This window comes from Sarcophilus harrisii, chromosome 6 (assembly GCF_902635505.1).
Source record: "Sarcophilus harrisii chromosome 6, mSarHar1.11, whole genome shotgun sequence".
NCBI classification, from domain to species: domain Eukaryota; kingdom Metazoa; phylum Chordata; class Mammalia; order Dasyuromorphia; family Dasyuridae; genus Sarcophilus; species Sarcophilus harrisii.
The window spans coordinates 4,292,325-4,310,269 of record NC_045431.1 but is presented as its reverse complement, the minus strand read 5'-3'; the positions used below and the strand labels follow the sequence as shown (position 1 = coordinate 4,310,269).

The 17,945-nt window shown below is 34.6% G+C and overlaps 1 long non-coding RNA gene across 1 annotated transcript in view; it reads left to right on the top strand.

Annotated features, from left to right (window-relative positions):
- LOC116419773 overlaps positions 1-14,789 on the top strand; it is an 88,862-nt gene extending 74,073 nt beyond the window's left edge. Inside the window, exon 2 of the long non-coding RNA XR_004230069.1 lies at positions 14,135-14,789. This is a non-coding gene — a long non-coding RNA (uncharacterized LOC116419773). The remainder of the gene's footprint in view (positions 1-14,134) is intronic.
- Positions 14,790-17,945: the final 3,156 nt, after the last annotated feature.

The following is a 17,945-nucleotide window of genomic DNA, read 5'->3' as shown; positions in this document are numbered from 1 at the left end:
CTACCTCCTTCAGCTGATTCTCCACTATCAGGACCTTGCTCCTCATTGCCTGGGGCTATAATTTCTCCAATTTACCAATATCTTTTTTTTTTTTTTATTTAATAGCCTTTAATTTACAGGATATATACATGGGTAACTTTACAGCATTAACAATTGCCAAACCTCTTGTTCCAATTTTTCACCTCTTACCCCCCCCACCCCCTCCCCTAAATGGCAGGATGACCAGTAGATGTTAAATATATTAAAATATAACTTAGATACACAATAAGTATACATGACCAAAACATTATTTTGCTGTACAAAAAGAATCAGACTCTGAATTATTGTACAATTAGCTTGTGAAGGAAATCAAAGATGCAGGTGTGCATAAATATAGGGACTGGGAATTCAATGTAATGGTTTTAGTCATCTCCCAGAGTTCTTTTCTGGGTATAGCTAGTTCAGTTCATTACTGCTCCATTAGAAATGATTTGGTTGATCTCGTTGCTGAGGATGGCCTGATCTATCAGGACTGGTCATCATCTAGTATTGTTGTTGAAGTATATAATGATCTCCTGGTCCTGCTCATTTCACTTAGCATCAGTTCGTGTAAGTCTCTCAGGCCTTTCTGAAATCATCCTGTTGGTCATTTCTTACAGAACAGTAATATTCCATAATATTCATATACCACAACTTATTCAGCCATTCTCCAACTGATGGACATCCATTCAGTTTCCAGTTTCTAGCCACTACAAAAGGGCTGCCAAAAACATTCGTGCACATACAGGTCCCTTTCCTTCTTTATAATCTCTTTGGGGTATAATCCCAGTAGTAACACTGCTGGATCAAAGGGTATGCACAGTTTGATAACTTTTGAGCATAGTTCAAACTACTCTCCAAAATGGTTGGATTCGTTCACAACTCCACCAACAATGAATCAATGTCCCAGTTTTCCCATCCCCTCAACAATCATCATTATTTTTCCTGTCATCTTAGCCAATCTGACAGGTGTGTAGTGTATCTTAGAGTTGTCTTAATTTGCATTTCTCTGATTAATAATGACTTGGAGCATCTTTTCATATGACTAGAAATAGTTTCAATTTCTTCATCTGAGAATTGTCTGTTCATATCCTTTGACCATTTTCAATTGGAGAATGAGCTGATTTTTATAAATTAGAATTAATTCTCTATATATTTTGGAAATGAGGCCTTTATCAGAACCTTTGACTGTAAAAATATTTTCCCAGTTTATTGCTTCCCTTCTAATCTTGTCTGCATTAGTTTTGTTTGTACAAAAACTTTTCAGTTTAGTATAATCAAAATTTTCTATTTTGTGATCAGTAATGATCTCTAGTTCTGCTTTGGTCATAAAACCTTCCCCTTCCACAGGTCTGAGAGGTAAACTATCCTATGTTCCTCTAATTTATTAATAATTTCATTCTTTATGCCTAGGTCATGAACCCATTTTGACCTTATCTTGGTGTACGGCGTTAAGTATGGATCAATGCCTAGTTTCCGCCATATTAGTTTCCAATTTTCCCAGCAATTTTTATCAAACAGTAAGTTCTTATCCCAAAAGCTGGGATCTTTGGGTTTGTCAAAGACTAGGTTGCTATATTTGTTGACTGTTTTATCCCTTAAACCTAATCTATTCCACTGATCAACTAATCTATTCCTTAGCCAATACCAAATAGTTTTGGTAACTGCTGCTCTATAGTATAGTTTTAGATCTGGTACAGCTAAGCCACCATCATTTGATTTTTTTTTTCATTAATTCCCTTGAAGTTCTTGACCTTTTGTTTTTCCATATGAACTTTGTTGTTATTTTTCTAGGTCATTAAAATAGTTTTTGGGAGTCTGATTGGTATAGGCGCTAAATAAATAGATTAGTTTAGGTAATATTGTCATCTTTATTATATTTGCTCGCCCTATCCAAGAGCATTTAATATTTTTCAATTGGTTAGATCAGACTTAATTTGTGTGAAAAGTGGTCTGTAATTTTGCTCATAAAGTTTCTGATTTTCCCTTGGCAGATAGATTCCTAAATATTTTATATTATCAGTAGTTACTTTAAATGGAATTTCTCTTTGTAACTCTGACTGTTGGATTTTGTTAGTGATATATAAGAATGCTGATGACTTATGTGGGTTTATTTTATAACCAGCAACTTTGCTAAAGTTGTGGATTATTTCAATAACTTTTTAGCAGAATCTCTGGGGTTCTCTAAGTATACCATCATGTCATCGGCAAAGAGTGATAATTTGGCTTCCTCATTGCCTATTCTTATTCCTTTAATCTCTTTCTCAGCTCTTATTGCTATAGCTAGCGTTTCTAATACAATATTAAATAGTAACGGTGATAGTGGGCAACCTTGTTTCACTCCAGATCTTATTGGAATGGTTGCAGTTTGTCTCCATTACATATGATGCTTACTGATGGTTTTAAATAGATGCTGCTGATTATTTTAAGGAAAAGTCCATTTATTCCTATACTCTCAAGTGTTTTTAATAGGAATGGATGTTGGATTTTATCAAATGCTTTTTCTGCATCTATTGAGATGATCATATGGTTTTGTTAATTTGGTTATTGACATGGCCAATTATATTGATAGTTTTCCTAATATTTGAACCAGCCCTGCATTCCTGGTATAAATCCTACTTGATCATAGTGTATTATCTTGGAGATGATTTTCTGTAGTCTTTTTGCTAATATCTTATTTAAGATTTTAGCATCAATATTCATTAGGGAGATTGGTCTATAATTTTCTTTCTCTTTTTCCAGCCTACCTGGTTTAGGTATCAGTACCATGTCTGTGTCATAGAAGGAATTTGGTAGGACTCCTTCATTCCCTATTTTATCAAATAATTTATATAGCATTGGGGCCAATTGTTCTTTAAATGTTTGGTAAAATTCACATGTAAATCCATCTGGTCTGATTTTTTCTTAGGGAGTTGTTTAATTGCCTGTTCTATTTCTTTTCTGAAATGGGACTATTCAAGCAATTTACTTCTTCCTCTGTTAGTCTGGGAAGTCTGTATTTTTGGAGTAGTCATCCATTTCACTTAGGTTATCAAATTTATTGGCATAAAGTTGAGCAAAATAACTCCTTATTATTTCTCTAATTTCCTCTTCATTGGTGGAAAGTTCTCCCTTTTCATTTTAAGACTACTAATTTCATTTTCCTCCCTCCTTTTTCTAATCAGATTTACCAAAGGCTTATCTATTTTATTGGCTTTTCATAGAACCAACTCTTAGTTTTATTAATTAGTTCAATAGTTTTTTACTTTCAATATTTTTAATTTCTCCTTTTAATTTTAGAATTTCCAATTTAGTATTTGATTGGGGTTTTAATTTGGTCTTTTTAGTTTTTTTAGTTTGCAAGCCAATTCATTAATCTTTTCTTTTTCTGTTTTATTCAAGTAAGCCTCTAAGGATATAAAATTCCCTCTTATTACCGCTTTGGCTGCATCCCACAAATTTTGGTATGATGTCTCATCATTGTCATTATCTTGAGTGAAATTATTAATTGTATCTATAATTTGCTGCTTACAATCATTCTTTAAGATGAGATTGTTTAGTTTCAATTACTTTTGGTCTATTTCCCCTAACTTTTTGTTGAATGTAGTTTTTTTGCATCATGATCTGAAAAGAAAGCATTTACTATTTTGCTTTCTTGCATTTTAATTTAGAGTCTTTATGTCCTAATATATGGTCAATTTTTGAATAGGTTCCATGAACTGCTGAGGAAGAAAGTATATTCTCTTCTATCTCCATTCAATTTTCTCCAAAGATCCAACATACCTAATTTTTCTAATATTCTATTTACTTCTTTAATTTCTTTCTTATTTGTTTTGTGGTTTGATTTGTCTAATTCTGAGAGTGCAAGGTTGAGATCTCCCACTATTACAGTTTTGTTGTCTATTTCTTCTTCAACTCTCTTAACTTCTCCTTTAGGAAGTTGAGTGCCATACCACTTGGTGCATATATGTTTAATATTGATATTGCTTCGTTGTTTATGCTACCCTTTAGCAGGATGTGTTTCCTTCCTTATCTCTTTTAATTAGATCAATTTTACTTTTGCTTGATCTGAGATAAGGATGGCTACCCTCTCTTTTGACTTCACCTGAAGCATAATAGATTTTGCTCCAGCCTTTTACTTTTACTCTATTGCATCCCCTGCTTTAAATGTGTTTCTTGTAAACAACATATTGTAGGGTTCTGACTTTTGATCCAGTCTGCTATCTGCCTCCTCTTTATGGGGAGTTCATCCATTACATTTACGGTTAGAATTACTAAATCTGTATTTCCTGCCATCCTAATAACCCCAGATTGTGCTTTACTTTTCTTGCCTCCCCAACCCTCTTTCCCCTTTTAAACTTATGTACCCCTCTTGTATCACGATCTTATCCTCTTTATAATCCCTCCCCCCCCTTTGAGTCTTTCCCCTTCCTTCCCTTATTACTCTTTTCTTTTCCTTTTCCTCTCCCCGTTTTTAATGAGGCAGAGAGAATTTTCTCTAAAACAAATGTCAATTATTTTTCTTTGAGCCAACTCTGATGAGAGTAAGATTCACACAATGTTCCTCCCCTCTCTAAATTCCCTCAGATATGATAAGTTTCCTTAGCCTCTTTGTGGGATGTGGTTTCCCTCTTTTTATCCCTCCTTCCCACCTTATTCTGCCATCATCCCTTTTCCATATCTACTTCCCTTTTTCATGTTACATCAGTACAATCAAATTATACATGTATTCTTTTTGTATATCCACAACGAAATACAATTCTCAAGAGTTATTTTACCTTTTCTGCATCTCTTGAGTTCTATTCTTGGAGATCAAATTTTTGTTTAGTTCTGGTTTTCTTCCAGAAACAAATGGAATTCATTTGTTTCATTAAATTCCATCTTCTTCCCTGGAAGAAAATGCTCAGCTTAGCTGGGTAGTTTATTCTTGGCTGCATCTCAAGTTCTTGTGCCTTTCAGATATCATATTCCAGGCCCTTCTTTCCTTTAATGTAGAGGCAGCCAGATCTTGGGTGATCCTTATTGTGGCACCTCGGTATTTAAATGGTTTTTTTGGCTGCTTGTAAAATTTTTTCCTTAATCTGATAGTTCTGAAATTTGGCCACAATATTCCTTGGGGTTTTTATTTGGGTTTCTTTCAGAAGGTGTTCGATGAATTCTTTCAATGCCTATTTTACCTTCTGATTCTATTACATCTGGGCAGTTCTCTTTGATGATTTCTTGTAAAATAGTATCTAGGCTCTTTTTTTCATCATAGTTTTCGGAAAGTCCAATAATCCTCAGATTATCTCTCCTAGATCTATTTTCCAAGTCTGTCGTTTTAGCAAGTAGATAATTCGTGGTTTTCAGTTTGTCATTTTTTGTTTTGCTTGACTGATTCTTGCTGTCTCAATGCATCATTAGTTTCAATTTGTTCAGTTCTAATTTTTAAAGAATTATTTTCTTCATATAGCTTTTTTACTTCTTTCTGTATATGTCCAATTGAGTTTTTGAATGTATTGTTTTGGTCTGTGGAATTTTTTTCCATTTCACTAATTTTTTTTTTTAGTGAATTATTTTCTTTTTCCAATTCACTAATTTTGTTTCCCTGCACTTCCTGAGAATTTTTTAACTTTTCCAATTCGTATTTCAGGAAGTTGTTTGCTCTCTTGTAAAGGCTTCTCTTTCCTTTCCCCATTTATCTTCTAACTCTCTTTTGAGACTTTTAATGAGTCTCTTCTATGAGGAAGCATTATGTAAAGGAGGACAGTCTGATGCATTTTGCTGTTTGAGGTCTCTTCAGGTTTGCTGACCTGCTCTTTTTCTGCATAGAAGCTGTCGATTGTTCTTTTCATCTTTTTATTCATGTTTTAAAGCCTTTAGGGTAGGTCTCCTAGGCAAGGGGGTTACCAGCTTCCTCTGCAGAATAGGGAAAGATGTAAACCGATTTCCGGCTCCGAGGTATGGGAGTGCCCTGTGTGAGAGTTTTCCCTTCCCCCAACAGGAGGTGGATTCAGCACTGGCCGAGCTATCAAACTGCTTAGTAGGGCTGAGTGGATTATCGCTTGCCCTAGGCTAGAGACTAAGTGGTGAAAGTGTCACCGCCCAGGCCGGAGCCTCTTGTGGGACTGTGAGTATTAGCAGCTGAGCACAGACTGCAGAAGGCAGACAAGCCACAAACTCTGCCCAGCGTCTCTACCTGATGCAAATCGGCCCTGGAAAAGCTCTATGGCCCCAAGCCGAGCTCCCCCCTGCGCAGATTGGAGGCTAACCCGGGCTGCGTCCTCCTGCCGTGCAGGATCACAACTGCCCCAAGGAAAAGCCCCTTACTGCGGGTTGGGGCTGCGCACTTGTGCTGAGATCTGTGCCTTCACCCTCGGTTTGAGACTCTCCTCGGAACCTAATTTCTCTCCCCGTCTGCGCCGATCTCCCCCCTGGCCCCGGAACCAACCTTTTTTGGCGAGACTGCAGATTTTTTTCGGCTGGTGAGTTGTTCTACTTCTTATCTTTACGAATTGTAGCAGTCAAGACTATTTTTGAGGCTCGATATAATATTGATAAAGAGGGTAAGAGAAGAGCTTAGAAAGACGCGTGTGTCTTCTCCGCCATCTTGGCTCCGCCCCCCACCAATATCTTTTATATAGGAAGTTATGCCTCATAATGATGTAATGATGATGATGATCACCTAGGAAACATAGTGTTGTTCAGAGCTGCAAATAATAGTGAGTGGACCCAGATTTTCACTTCACCTTCCCCATTAACACTTAGGAAAGCACAATTAAGATCAAGGTTACAACAAATACAAAAAAGCTGTTTCTGTGTATGAAAGAAAGACCCTTAGGATTCTGTCATTATTCACTCTTTACATTGCATTGTCATTTTCAAGGATTTTCCTTTATAATTCTTTTAAGCCTGTGATGATTTTGTGTATTTTGGATTTGCTAGACCAAGGATTTCAATGTGAACATAGTTTTTTTGCTGTATCTCTGTGGTTTGTAGAAGCAAACTAGAGTAATGACCCAGTCAGCTCAGATCACAAGGAGAACCAGCTTTGACTATGGGAACTACTAACCAATATGTATAATAGATGAGCCAACATGCTGCCAATACCAGAAGGGGTAAAGCAAGAAAGATATTTTGCAATTTGGGTAAATCACTTTTTCCTTTGGGAGCCTTAGTTTGTTTTTTTTTTTTTTTTTCATTTTTAAATGAGGACCTCAAAGTATTTAATATTTGAGGTCCTACCTAAAATCAAAATGTGGAGGATAATAATAATAATAATAATTTGTTTTTATTCTCATTTGAAGGCAAGTTCAGCCATTAAGGAATTACTTAATGTGATACATATTTTATCAATAAAAAGATGTAAGAAATAGGTAATTTTTCATTCTTTCAAAAGGAGCTATTCTAATTATTCTCAACATTTAAGTTATCACTCAATAGTTTTTCAACAGTTTCTATATTCAACAAAGTACATGAATTAATTTGGATGAATAATTTAAATATTTAGATTAATACTTAAATATAATTAGACTTAGGATGATTATTCTGATTATAAAGTAGAAATAAGATTGAATAATGCTGATAGCTTCTTAATTTCACATACCACCATACCATTTTTTAAAGGACCTAACTATGTGTTTGTTACTAGGTGCTATATGTAAAAATACAGTACAAATACAAAATAGTCTATCCTCAAATAACATAACTTCCATTGAGAAGTTATAACAGTTAACACAAATATAGGTTAAAGACTTGGAACAAGTTTGATATCATTTTCTTTTGTGACAGAACTAGCCATATATATGTTTCTGAAAGTAGGTTGGCTAAAAACATCTGACCTAGCCCAAATGAAACTGATTGAGATGTTTTTCCTACTTTTAGTTACTTCTTTGTCAACTGAGTGTTGGATTGTATGCTGTGTGCACATAGATTTTTGTTGTCTTTTGCTGTATTTTTAATTCCATATTTAAATAATAATTTATTTTGAATAATGAATGAATTTATAATAGCAGAATTCCTCTAGGAAGGTACACAACTTATGACTTTTAAAGAGTGTATTACAATGATTATGGGATTTATGGCTGGTTATTGTCATTCCTAATCAAAGGAGACTAAAATGGCTTTACAATGTTCGGCTTAAGGTACAACATGTATAATTGTGTCTGATCAGAATAATGGGAACTCCAACATCTCTACCACAGTTCAGCCACAAATAGTTCATATGAACATATGGGAAGGAGATGTGTCTAAATTTGTGCATCTCACATTTATTTTGAGCTACTACAATCTGCTTTTCTTTGATGTTGGTATACCATGTTGGGCAGTCCTGGGCCATTGTCTCCCATGTTTCATAATTGATTCCAAAGTTCTTCAGAGAGACCTGTGAGCATGTCCTTGTTTTTTTTTTTGTTTGTTTTTTTGTTTTGTTTTGTTTTTTATGACTTCTAAGTGAATCATTTGTTGTATGAGTTTTCCATAAAATAGTCTTTTAGGCAAACATGTGCTTGTGTTTAGAGAACATGGCCAGTCCATTTGGAGTTGTGATGTTAGAAGTAGAATTTGAATGTTTGCTAGTTCAACTTGAAAAATGACTTCAGTGTCTGGTACCTTAGCTTTTCAGAGGTGTAGCAATGAGTGTTGGTATGAGGCAATCTTATGTTTAAAATATCCTTCAAGACTACAAAAGAAAGAAAGATAAATCCTGAAAATGGAAAAGAAAATGAAAATTTTAAAAGTACTGAGAAGTAACAGGGTTTTTTTTTTTAATTTTTATTAAAGCTTTTTTATTTACAAAACATATGCATGGGTAATTTTTCAACAATGACCCTTGCAAAACGTTTTGTTCCAAATTATCCCCTCCTTTCCCCCACCCCTTCCCTCTCCCCTAGATAGCAGATAGTCTAATACATGTTAAATATATTTAAAAATATGTGATATCCAATATATGTATACATATTTATACAATAAAAGTTGGTTCAAGAAGGAAAAAAAAAACTAGGAAAGAAAACAAAATGCAAGTAAACAACTGTAAATGGCCGAAACTCTTGAGTCAGTGCACTGAGGTCAAATAACTGAGCTCTCAAGGCTAATTACCGATTGGACAATATTCTATAAGCATATGCTTGGGAAATGGCCCTTCCCACTATCTTGTGCTGGCTTGATAATTGGTATATACAGAGAATTGTAGGAGGGACTAGAGGGTGGAGTAAGACTAGCCAAGGTCACTTTGATGGTAGACAAGGAAGAAGGAGGTCATGGAGATTCTGCGTCCATCAAATTTACTTCTACCTTTAAAGACCAAGGACTTTTGCTTATCCTGACTCCAGCTGATTCTAAGGTATCCAGGGAGCTAACGTGGTCATCACAAACAACAACAGAAAGAATGAGAATTCTATGTTGTGGTCCACACTTAATTCCCATGGTCCTCTTTCTGGATGAAAATACTCTCTTTATCATTGAATAATTGGAATTGGTTTGAATCATCCCATGTTGAGAAGAGCCACATCCATCAGAATCGATCATTATATAGTCTTGTCGCCATATTTAATAATCTACTGGTTCTGTTCATTTCACTAAGCATCACTTCATGTAAGTCTCTCTAAAATCATCCTGTTGGTCATTTTTTACAGAATAATAATATTCTATAATGTTCATATACGATTATTTATTAAGCTGTTCTCCAATTGATGGGCATCCACTCAATTTCCATTATCTTGCCATTACAAAATGGACTGCCACAAACAGTTTTGCACATGTGGGTGTCTTTCCCTCCTTTAAGATCTCATTGGGATATAAGCCCAATAGAAACACTGCTGGGTTAAGGGTATGCACAGTTTGATAATGTTTTGAGCATAGCTCCAAATTGCTCTCCAGAAAAGTTGGATCTGTTCACAGTTCCACCAAGAATGTGGCAGTGTCCCAGTTTTCCCACATCCTCTCCAACATTCATCACTGTCTTTTCCTGTCATCCTAGCCAAACTGAGAGATGTGTAGTGGTATCTTAGAGTTGTCTTAATTTGCATTTCTCTGATCAATAGTGATTTGGAGCCCCTTTTCATATGACTACAAATGATTTCAGTTTCTTCATCTGAAAATTGTTTGTTCATAACCTTTGACCATTTATCAATTGGAGAATGGCTTGAACTTATAAATGTGAGCTAATTCTCTATATATTTTAAAAATGAGGCCTTTATCAGATTCTTTGGATGTAAAAATGTTTTCCCAGTTTATTGTTTCCCTTCTAATCTTGTCAGCATTAGTTTTGTTTATACAAAAACATTTTAACTTAATATGATCAAAATTATCTACTTTGTAATCAATAATGATCTCTAGAATTTCTTTGATCACAAGTTTCTTCCTCCTCCACAGATCTGAGAGGTAAACTATCCTATGTTCTTCAAATTTGTTTATTATATAATTATGTCTAGATCATGAACCCATTTTGATCTTATCTTGGTATATGGTGTTATGTGTGTGTCAATGCCTAGTTTCTGGAAGTAACAGGTTTTGATTGCATAATGTCCAATAGACCTCAAGAAATTAATTAGATTATTTTGACTCAGTTAATTTGCCCACCACTGTAAGTCAATAGAAACTAAAGGATGGGTGTAGAAAGTATAACAACTAATAAGATCATGAAAATCTTCCTACAGGAGATGATTCCTAAGTTCAATCTTTAAGGAAGCTAAGTATTTTAAGGGGCACAAAGAACAGGATATTCCTTACAAGCATGAGTTCTAGGGATTAAAATGCTAAAATCATTATAGTTTATTCCAATCCCCTTGTGTTGCAAAGCAGAAGACCAAAAAGATGAAAGGTTTATATATTGCATATGTATATGTGTGTTTGTTTGTGTGTGTCTGTACACACACACAAATCCCTTTATAATATACTTAATACCTTTAGAAGTTTTTCAGTCATGCAAACATTAAATTCATTCTAGAAATGTTTTAATTTGCATTATGAAAGTCATTGTATCTATAATTCTCCTGCATCTCTAAAAATACTTGAAGTACATACAAATGTTAGGGTCACTTCAACAAAAGGTGAGGACAATTTAATCTTTTTCCCCCCACCGAAATGCCAAGTACATATGCAGAAAGGCTGTATATCATTCAAAATGGCAATGTACAAGTACACTTGTGTACAATAAACACAAGTACACAAGTGAATTAAGATGGCCATTTTCTCACAAACTCTCTCTTCTTATATGTTCCCATTTTGGTCATTTTTGCCAAGTTGGATCCAGAAACCTGTAAACATAAAGATGCTCTAATTTTCATTTATCTCATTTTTAGTCATTCATAGGTTTCTATTCTTTAAAACAAAACAAAACAAAACAAAAAAAACTTTTCTCTGTCTCTCTCTATATCTGTTTCTCTTTGTCTTTCCCATCCTCTTGCTTCCCTCTTCTACACACACACACACACACACACACACACACACGGAGAGAAAGAGAGAGAGAAAAAAAGAGAGAGAAAGAGAGAGAGAGAGAGACTTATTTACAAACAAGTTGTTCTCAGTGAGATATATTTGTGCCAGTTTCCAATATAACTTCCATATAAGATTTTTATTTTATATATTTGACATATCTATTACTACATTATTTCTTATTTTATTTTGCATTTTCATTTTTATATAAAATATGCCTTTCATCATTTCTCAACTCCTTTATCTCTTTATTGATTAAAATTCTATTTTAATTCATGGTTGTGAAAAATGCTGAATATAATTGCCTTTTATTTTTGTAAATGATATGATATTTCACAGTCATGTTATATATTAATTTGGAACTTATTTTGGAATATGTGCAAAGGCTTCCCATAAACCCAATTTGGGCCAAATTACTTTTCAGTTTTCCTATTTCTTATTTGTAAGAATATCTTCCCTCAATCAATTTATGTGCTTTTTTTTTGCTTTGATATTCTTGAGTATTGTTTCCATTATTCACTCATAGCCTCTAATTTTATTTTTTTATTTCAACTATAAATCATCTGTTAATTTCATTGCTGATGTACTGGAATTAAAAAAAAAATCTATGTTATAATTGTCAAATAGCTATATTTGTAGACTTTTATACTTTTGATTTTTTTACTTGCCATATTATTATAGCTAATTAATTAATGGACAGTGTGAAATAAAAGTGGTGAACAGGGTCATCCTTGCTTTACCCCTCTTTGTTCTAGGAAAGCTTTTAGTGTTTCACCATTTCAATGCATGATCCTCATTATAGTTTGCATGTCTGGGGTGCTTTTCTACTTCAACTCTGTCTCTTAAAAACTCTGGCTTCCTTCAAAGTTTAGTTGAATGTTAATACCTCCAGGAAGATCCTTGTCCCCCTAGCTGATAGCGAATTCCTTTACAAAGATAATTGTACTTTGTTCAGTTGTTTTTCAGTTATGTCCAACTCTTCATGACAACATGTGGGGTTTTCCTGTCAAAGAATACTGGAGTAGATTGCCACTTCTTTCTCCAGCTTATTTTTTTAGATGTGAAAACTGAGAAAAACAGGATTATGTGACTTGCCCTGGTTCACACAATAATAAATGTCTGAGACCAGATTTTGACTCAGGAAGATGGGTCATTTTGAATCCAGGGCTGTGATTTATCCACTGTTCCACTGAGTTACCCTAAATTGTACTAATGCATTTTCTCTATACATATTTATGTACATATTTTCTCCTCTATTAGAATGTAAACTCAGAGGGAAGAATTTTATTTTACTTTTTCTTTGCATTTCTATTATTTCAGACATTTCAATAACTGCTGATTGGTTAAATAAAAGACATTAAAATAAACATTATATATAATTAGAAAGGAGATGGACCATTCTTGTAATGGGTTTAAGATACAGGGAATAGATATGTAACCTCAAAACAAAACAAAGAAAACACATTAGTAGAACTGGAGGAAAGTCTCAGGTTTTTTGTGAAACTTTTATGGAACATTTATGGGAAGATATGGACAAGAATTGTATAGCCTAAGAGAGCAGAATGAGTTGCCATTTTTGCCAAGTCAATTCATGTATTTAAATGGTCATTAAAGCTTTCTAAACAAACTTCTGCAACTGCTATGCAATGTTTTTAGGGAGTCAGTGAAGTAATTTGACTCTAGTCTTTACTTCTGCTGTAACTCTGAGGGACATCTAATAGCCCCAGCTGATGGAGAAAGGAGAGGGAGCATCTAATGATAATCATTCCCAGAAATCCCCTCAAAAATATTGACAAGATAACAGTCCCATTTATAGTTTTTAATCTTATTTCTAAAAATCAGCACGGTCATCCCCAGTCAAGAAAACCTATTATCTAATATCATATCTTGTCCCTGAAATGTACTAGCCATGTGACTTGTGAGCAAGCAATTTAAATTTTCTGTGCCCCAGGCAACTCTCTCAGACTAGAAACCACAGTATTTCACCCTGATAGCTCCTTCAGGGCAGGAATTATTTCATTTTTATCTTTGCATTGTCAAGATCTGGGATTGCATTTGCTTAACACATAGTAGGAACTTAATAAATTAAGAAAGGTTTGCTGACTGATTGATAAGTTAATATTCTACTTTGTTGGGAAATTCTCCACACCAATAAAACCACAGGATTTGATTAATAACAAGCAAAAAAAAAAAAAAATCCCCATTCAAACATGTTCCTTTAATAGGAAAGATATCACAAAATAACATTTTAATTTTGTCTCCTCTCTTTGTCCTGCCTCGATATTATAGAGGGAGAATGAATATTAAAACACCTAAAATTCAAGGTGGAAGGAGGAAGTCTGGTCGGAAAAAAAGTCTCTAGAATCCACAAAATGAATAATGATTATATAATATTCATCACATTAATAATAATTATCATAAGATCACAGAGGTCTTTCGTAACCCAGCCAGGAATGGAATCTAAGACTTCCAAATCTATTGTGATCTTTCTCCTATATCTTGATGCTAAGCCAGTTTTTGCTGATATTCCTTTTTAGTGAATGGAATTAATTATAAAACTATAATCAAGCATTATTACATTCTACTACAGCAGCAATTTTCTCACAAAACTATTACCTTAATTGCCATCTTTATCCCAACATGACCATAATAATAGTAGTACCTTATAACATATAGCACTTTGTTCTTTTAAAAAAAAATCTCTTTCATTTATTTGATCCCATAGCAACCCAAGTAAAACTCTGGATACCCATGGATTTTGAACTAAGGAGAAGCCTCCAGATCATCTAGTTTGGTCCTCTAATTACAAAGAGGGAAAGAGAAACACAGAGAGATGAAACAGCTTGCCCAAGGTTACACAGAAAATACATAAGGAAGTAAAGATTCAGAGATTCAACCAAGTTCTAATGAATCCAAATTCAGTGGGAGGCCTACTGATGGAGTGAGAGGACCTTCTGAAACATTGAACCCATTTGGGTGACTCACTTCAATTCTCTGGGTTAGAGTTTGCTTCTTTGCAAAATGAGAGAGCTGTGCTCACTGGACCTTTGAGCTCTCCCCTAGCTTCACCTCAGGCATCTGGTGCTCATTCTGCTGATGACATGATAATACAAACATCTATGTTGCCATTTTACAAATGAACACATTGAGACTGGGAAGGCAACTGACTTGCCCATAATAACAAGGCAAGACCCAAGACCCACGACAAGACAAAATCCAGTTCTCCCAATTCCTGGTGCTCTTTCCATCCTCCTATACTCCTGAACCTTGGCAGTCCTGAGACATCTTGTGTGTCCTTAATAAGATCCAGATGAAAACTCATCATTTCCTTTCATTTCCTACCACGAGGACCTAATTAAACATGTCTCCTTTCAGTTTCAGATTTCATTTACTGCTTATATTCATGAAGGACACATCTCAGAAACCCTTCCCCAGAGCCTCTGGCTTCCATCTTGCCCCCTCTATTCCTGAGGTGATTGTCTCTCTCTGTGGTCATGAGGGGCATGGGTGGTTCTTTCTCCACTCTAATTGGGATAAGTGTTGCCACATCTCAGAAGGGGAATTTCTTGGTGTGCCTTGGAAATAAATGTGGCTCCTGAATCATTATTTGGCTCTGTAAAAATTGATGCCTTGAAACCCTGCTGAGACTCTGCCATCAAAACAGAAAAATCAAATTTTACTCTGAATGGAGTCTTAATAACAGTTGGAAATTTCTGCCTCTTGTCTATAATTTATTTACAAAGAATCTTTTTGAAGAGAACTGGCTTAGAGAATTCAGAGTGCCTTTGATGTTTGCAAAAAGTAACCATATAGTTAGGCAGAGTGACTTTTACAATGTATACAGAGATAGAAAGTTTGTACAGTAGTAGATTATTCCCAGATATGTAGGATTGTATGTTACTTACCTTGTATCACATATGTGTCATATTTAGATAAAAGGGAGAGGTACCATAATGGAGTACTGCTAACCTCCCATTATTAAGAATAACAGATTCCCTGCAGTACTTGCACATATTCAAATGCCAACTATCTGCAGCTATAATTATATGAAATACATACACTGATAGAATGGATAGATGGAGTATCTATTCAGAGACTGCAGCCACTTTGGAGGATCATAGCTCATCATAGTTAGAAGCTAGCTGTAGAGAGAGCTGGCCTTTGGAGTGCAGAAGACAGAGACCCAGCCCTTTCTCTGACAGGCACTGAATGTGTGACCCTGGGCAAATCCCTTGGAAGTTCCAGGAGCCCACTTTATAAGATTAGGTTGCAACAGACTTGCCAGACCATGTTGATGGAAAAAGTTTCTTAACTGGAAATTCCCAACATCCATTAAATCACAGATTCGGTGACGGATGGGGAAGGAATAAGAGAATGTTAGATCTGGCAGGAGCCTGAGAAAGAATCTTTTGTTGTTGTTGTCCTTTCTGTTGTGTCTAACGCAGTGACTCCATTTAGGGTTTTCTTGGCAAAGATATTGATGTGATTTACCATTTCCTTCTTCAGTCCAATATACAAATGAGGAAACTTGAGCAAAAAAGTGAGTCACAGCTAGTCAGTGTCTAGTGTTTTCTGTTTTATGGATGAGGAAACTGAGCTTAAACACTGAAATTGACATGAAAATTCAGGTTTGGTGATTTCTTCAAAGTCACATATATCATAAATATCAAAAAGAAGTACCCAAATTCACGTTCTCTAAGTCAGAGGATCAGAGATTTAAAGCTAGAAAAGACCTTAGAGATAACCATGCCCAGCTGTTCCATTTTATTAGTAAGGAAATAAGCTTAGTGAAGTTGAGCAACAGTTAATGCCAGAGAGAGGATTTAAACTGGTGGGCTTGCTGACTCCAAGTATAGCATGTTGCTCCATGCTGCATACTGATTTAAATAAGAAAATATATTTTATAACAATAATATACATATATAATACATGAATAATATTATGTATTTGTATACATATATTGGGCTCTATAATTATGTATATGTAATGAATTATATTCTTTATATTATATAATATTAAGATATTTTTATTTCATCTAGCCTTAAAATATATTAAATTATTTTTAGTATCTGGGAGAATATGCATAGACATAGGCATAAGTATAGGTATTTTAATATATTTATATGTATATATAAAACACATATTATGCCTGTTTATTTATAAGTACATATTATAGAACACATGTGTATATCTATCTATCTATCTTCTTGTCTATATCATGCAAGATTTTAGCATCATTTATAGCTATGAGGACTACTCATCCAGAACTAGCATCCTGGAGAATAAAACCAAGGGGCCCTTAAGAAGCATTGCTAACAATAAGGTTAATAGAGATGGTGGAATTCCAACTGAGAGATTAAAAAACTTAAAAGATTCTACTGTTAAATATGGCAGCAAATTTGTAAAATACAACACTGGCCACTGGATTCTAAAAGATCAATTTAGGTCCCAATTCTAAAGGAGGGTAATGCTAAAAAAAATGTTCAAATCACCAAACAGTTGTTCTCATTTGAGGTGCCAGCAAGGTTTTGCTTAAAGTTCTGCAAGTTAGGGTCAACAATATGTATCATAATAATTACCAGAAGAACAGCTAGGTTTTTAAACAGGCAGGGGAATTAGAGACCAAACTGGCAACATTTGCTGGATGATGGAGAAAGTAAGGGAGTTTCAGAAAACAAAGTAAAAGAAAAGAAAAAAAAAAAAGATACTTCATGACAAATATAGGGAGAAAAGTGGAAGCAATGTCTGATATTTTATTATTTGATTCAAAGATCACTCAAGATGGCAACTATAGTCATGAATTTAAAAGACACTTGCTCCTTAAAAGGAAAACTAAAGCAAACCTGGATGGCATACTAAAAAGTATTAACAGCCCCTTACCAACAAAGATCCACATAAAACTGTGGTTGTTCCAATAGCTATGTAGCACTGTGAATATTGGGATCATTAGAATAGCTGATCACCATAGAATCAATGTTTTAAAATTGTGGTCCTGAAGAACACTCTGGGGACTCCCTCGGTCAGGAAAGAGATTAAATCAGTCAATATTTAAAGGAATTAATTCAGCTTATTCATTGAACAGTCAAATACTTAAACTGAAACTTAAATATTTTGGCCACAAAATGGGAATTGGAAAATATGCTGATGTTGGGGAGGTCTGAAAGCAAAAAGAAAAAGGGAACAGCAGATGAATAGATGGTATAGAAACAAGGAAGAACTTAGATAGACTTTGTAAGACAGGAAAAAGGGAACTTGTGGGTTCTGATCCATGAGGTCATGGAGACTCGAACACCACTGAATGAACAACAAATATCAATTGACATGTACACACATATTTATTCTATCTGTATACAATATTATTGTATACAATAATCTGTGCTTACATATCTATCTATATCTATATCCACCTATATCTACTTTTATCTAGCTACATAAGGATTGATATTGCTATTCAGTTTATAGACTTTGCAGATGATTAGCATTTTATACTGGGAAGCTTAGTGATCATCTAGTCTAAAAGCACATTTTAAGATGAG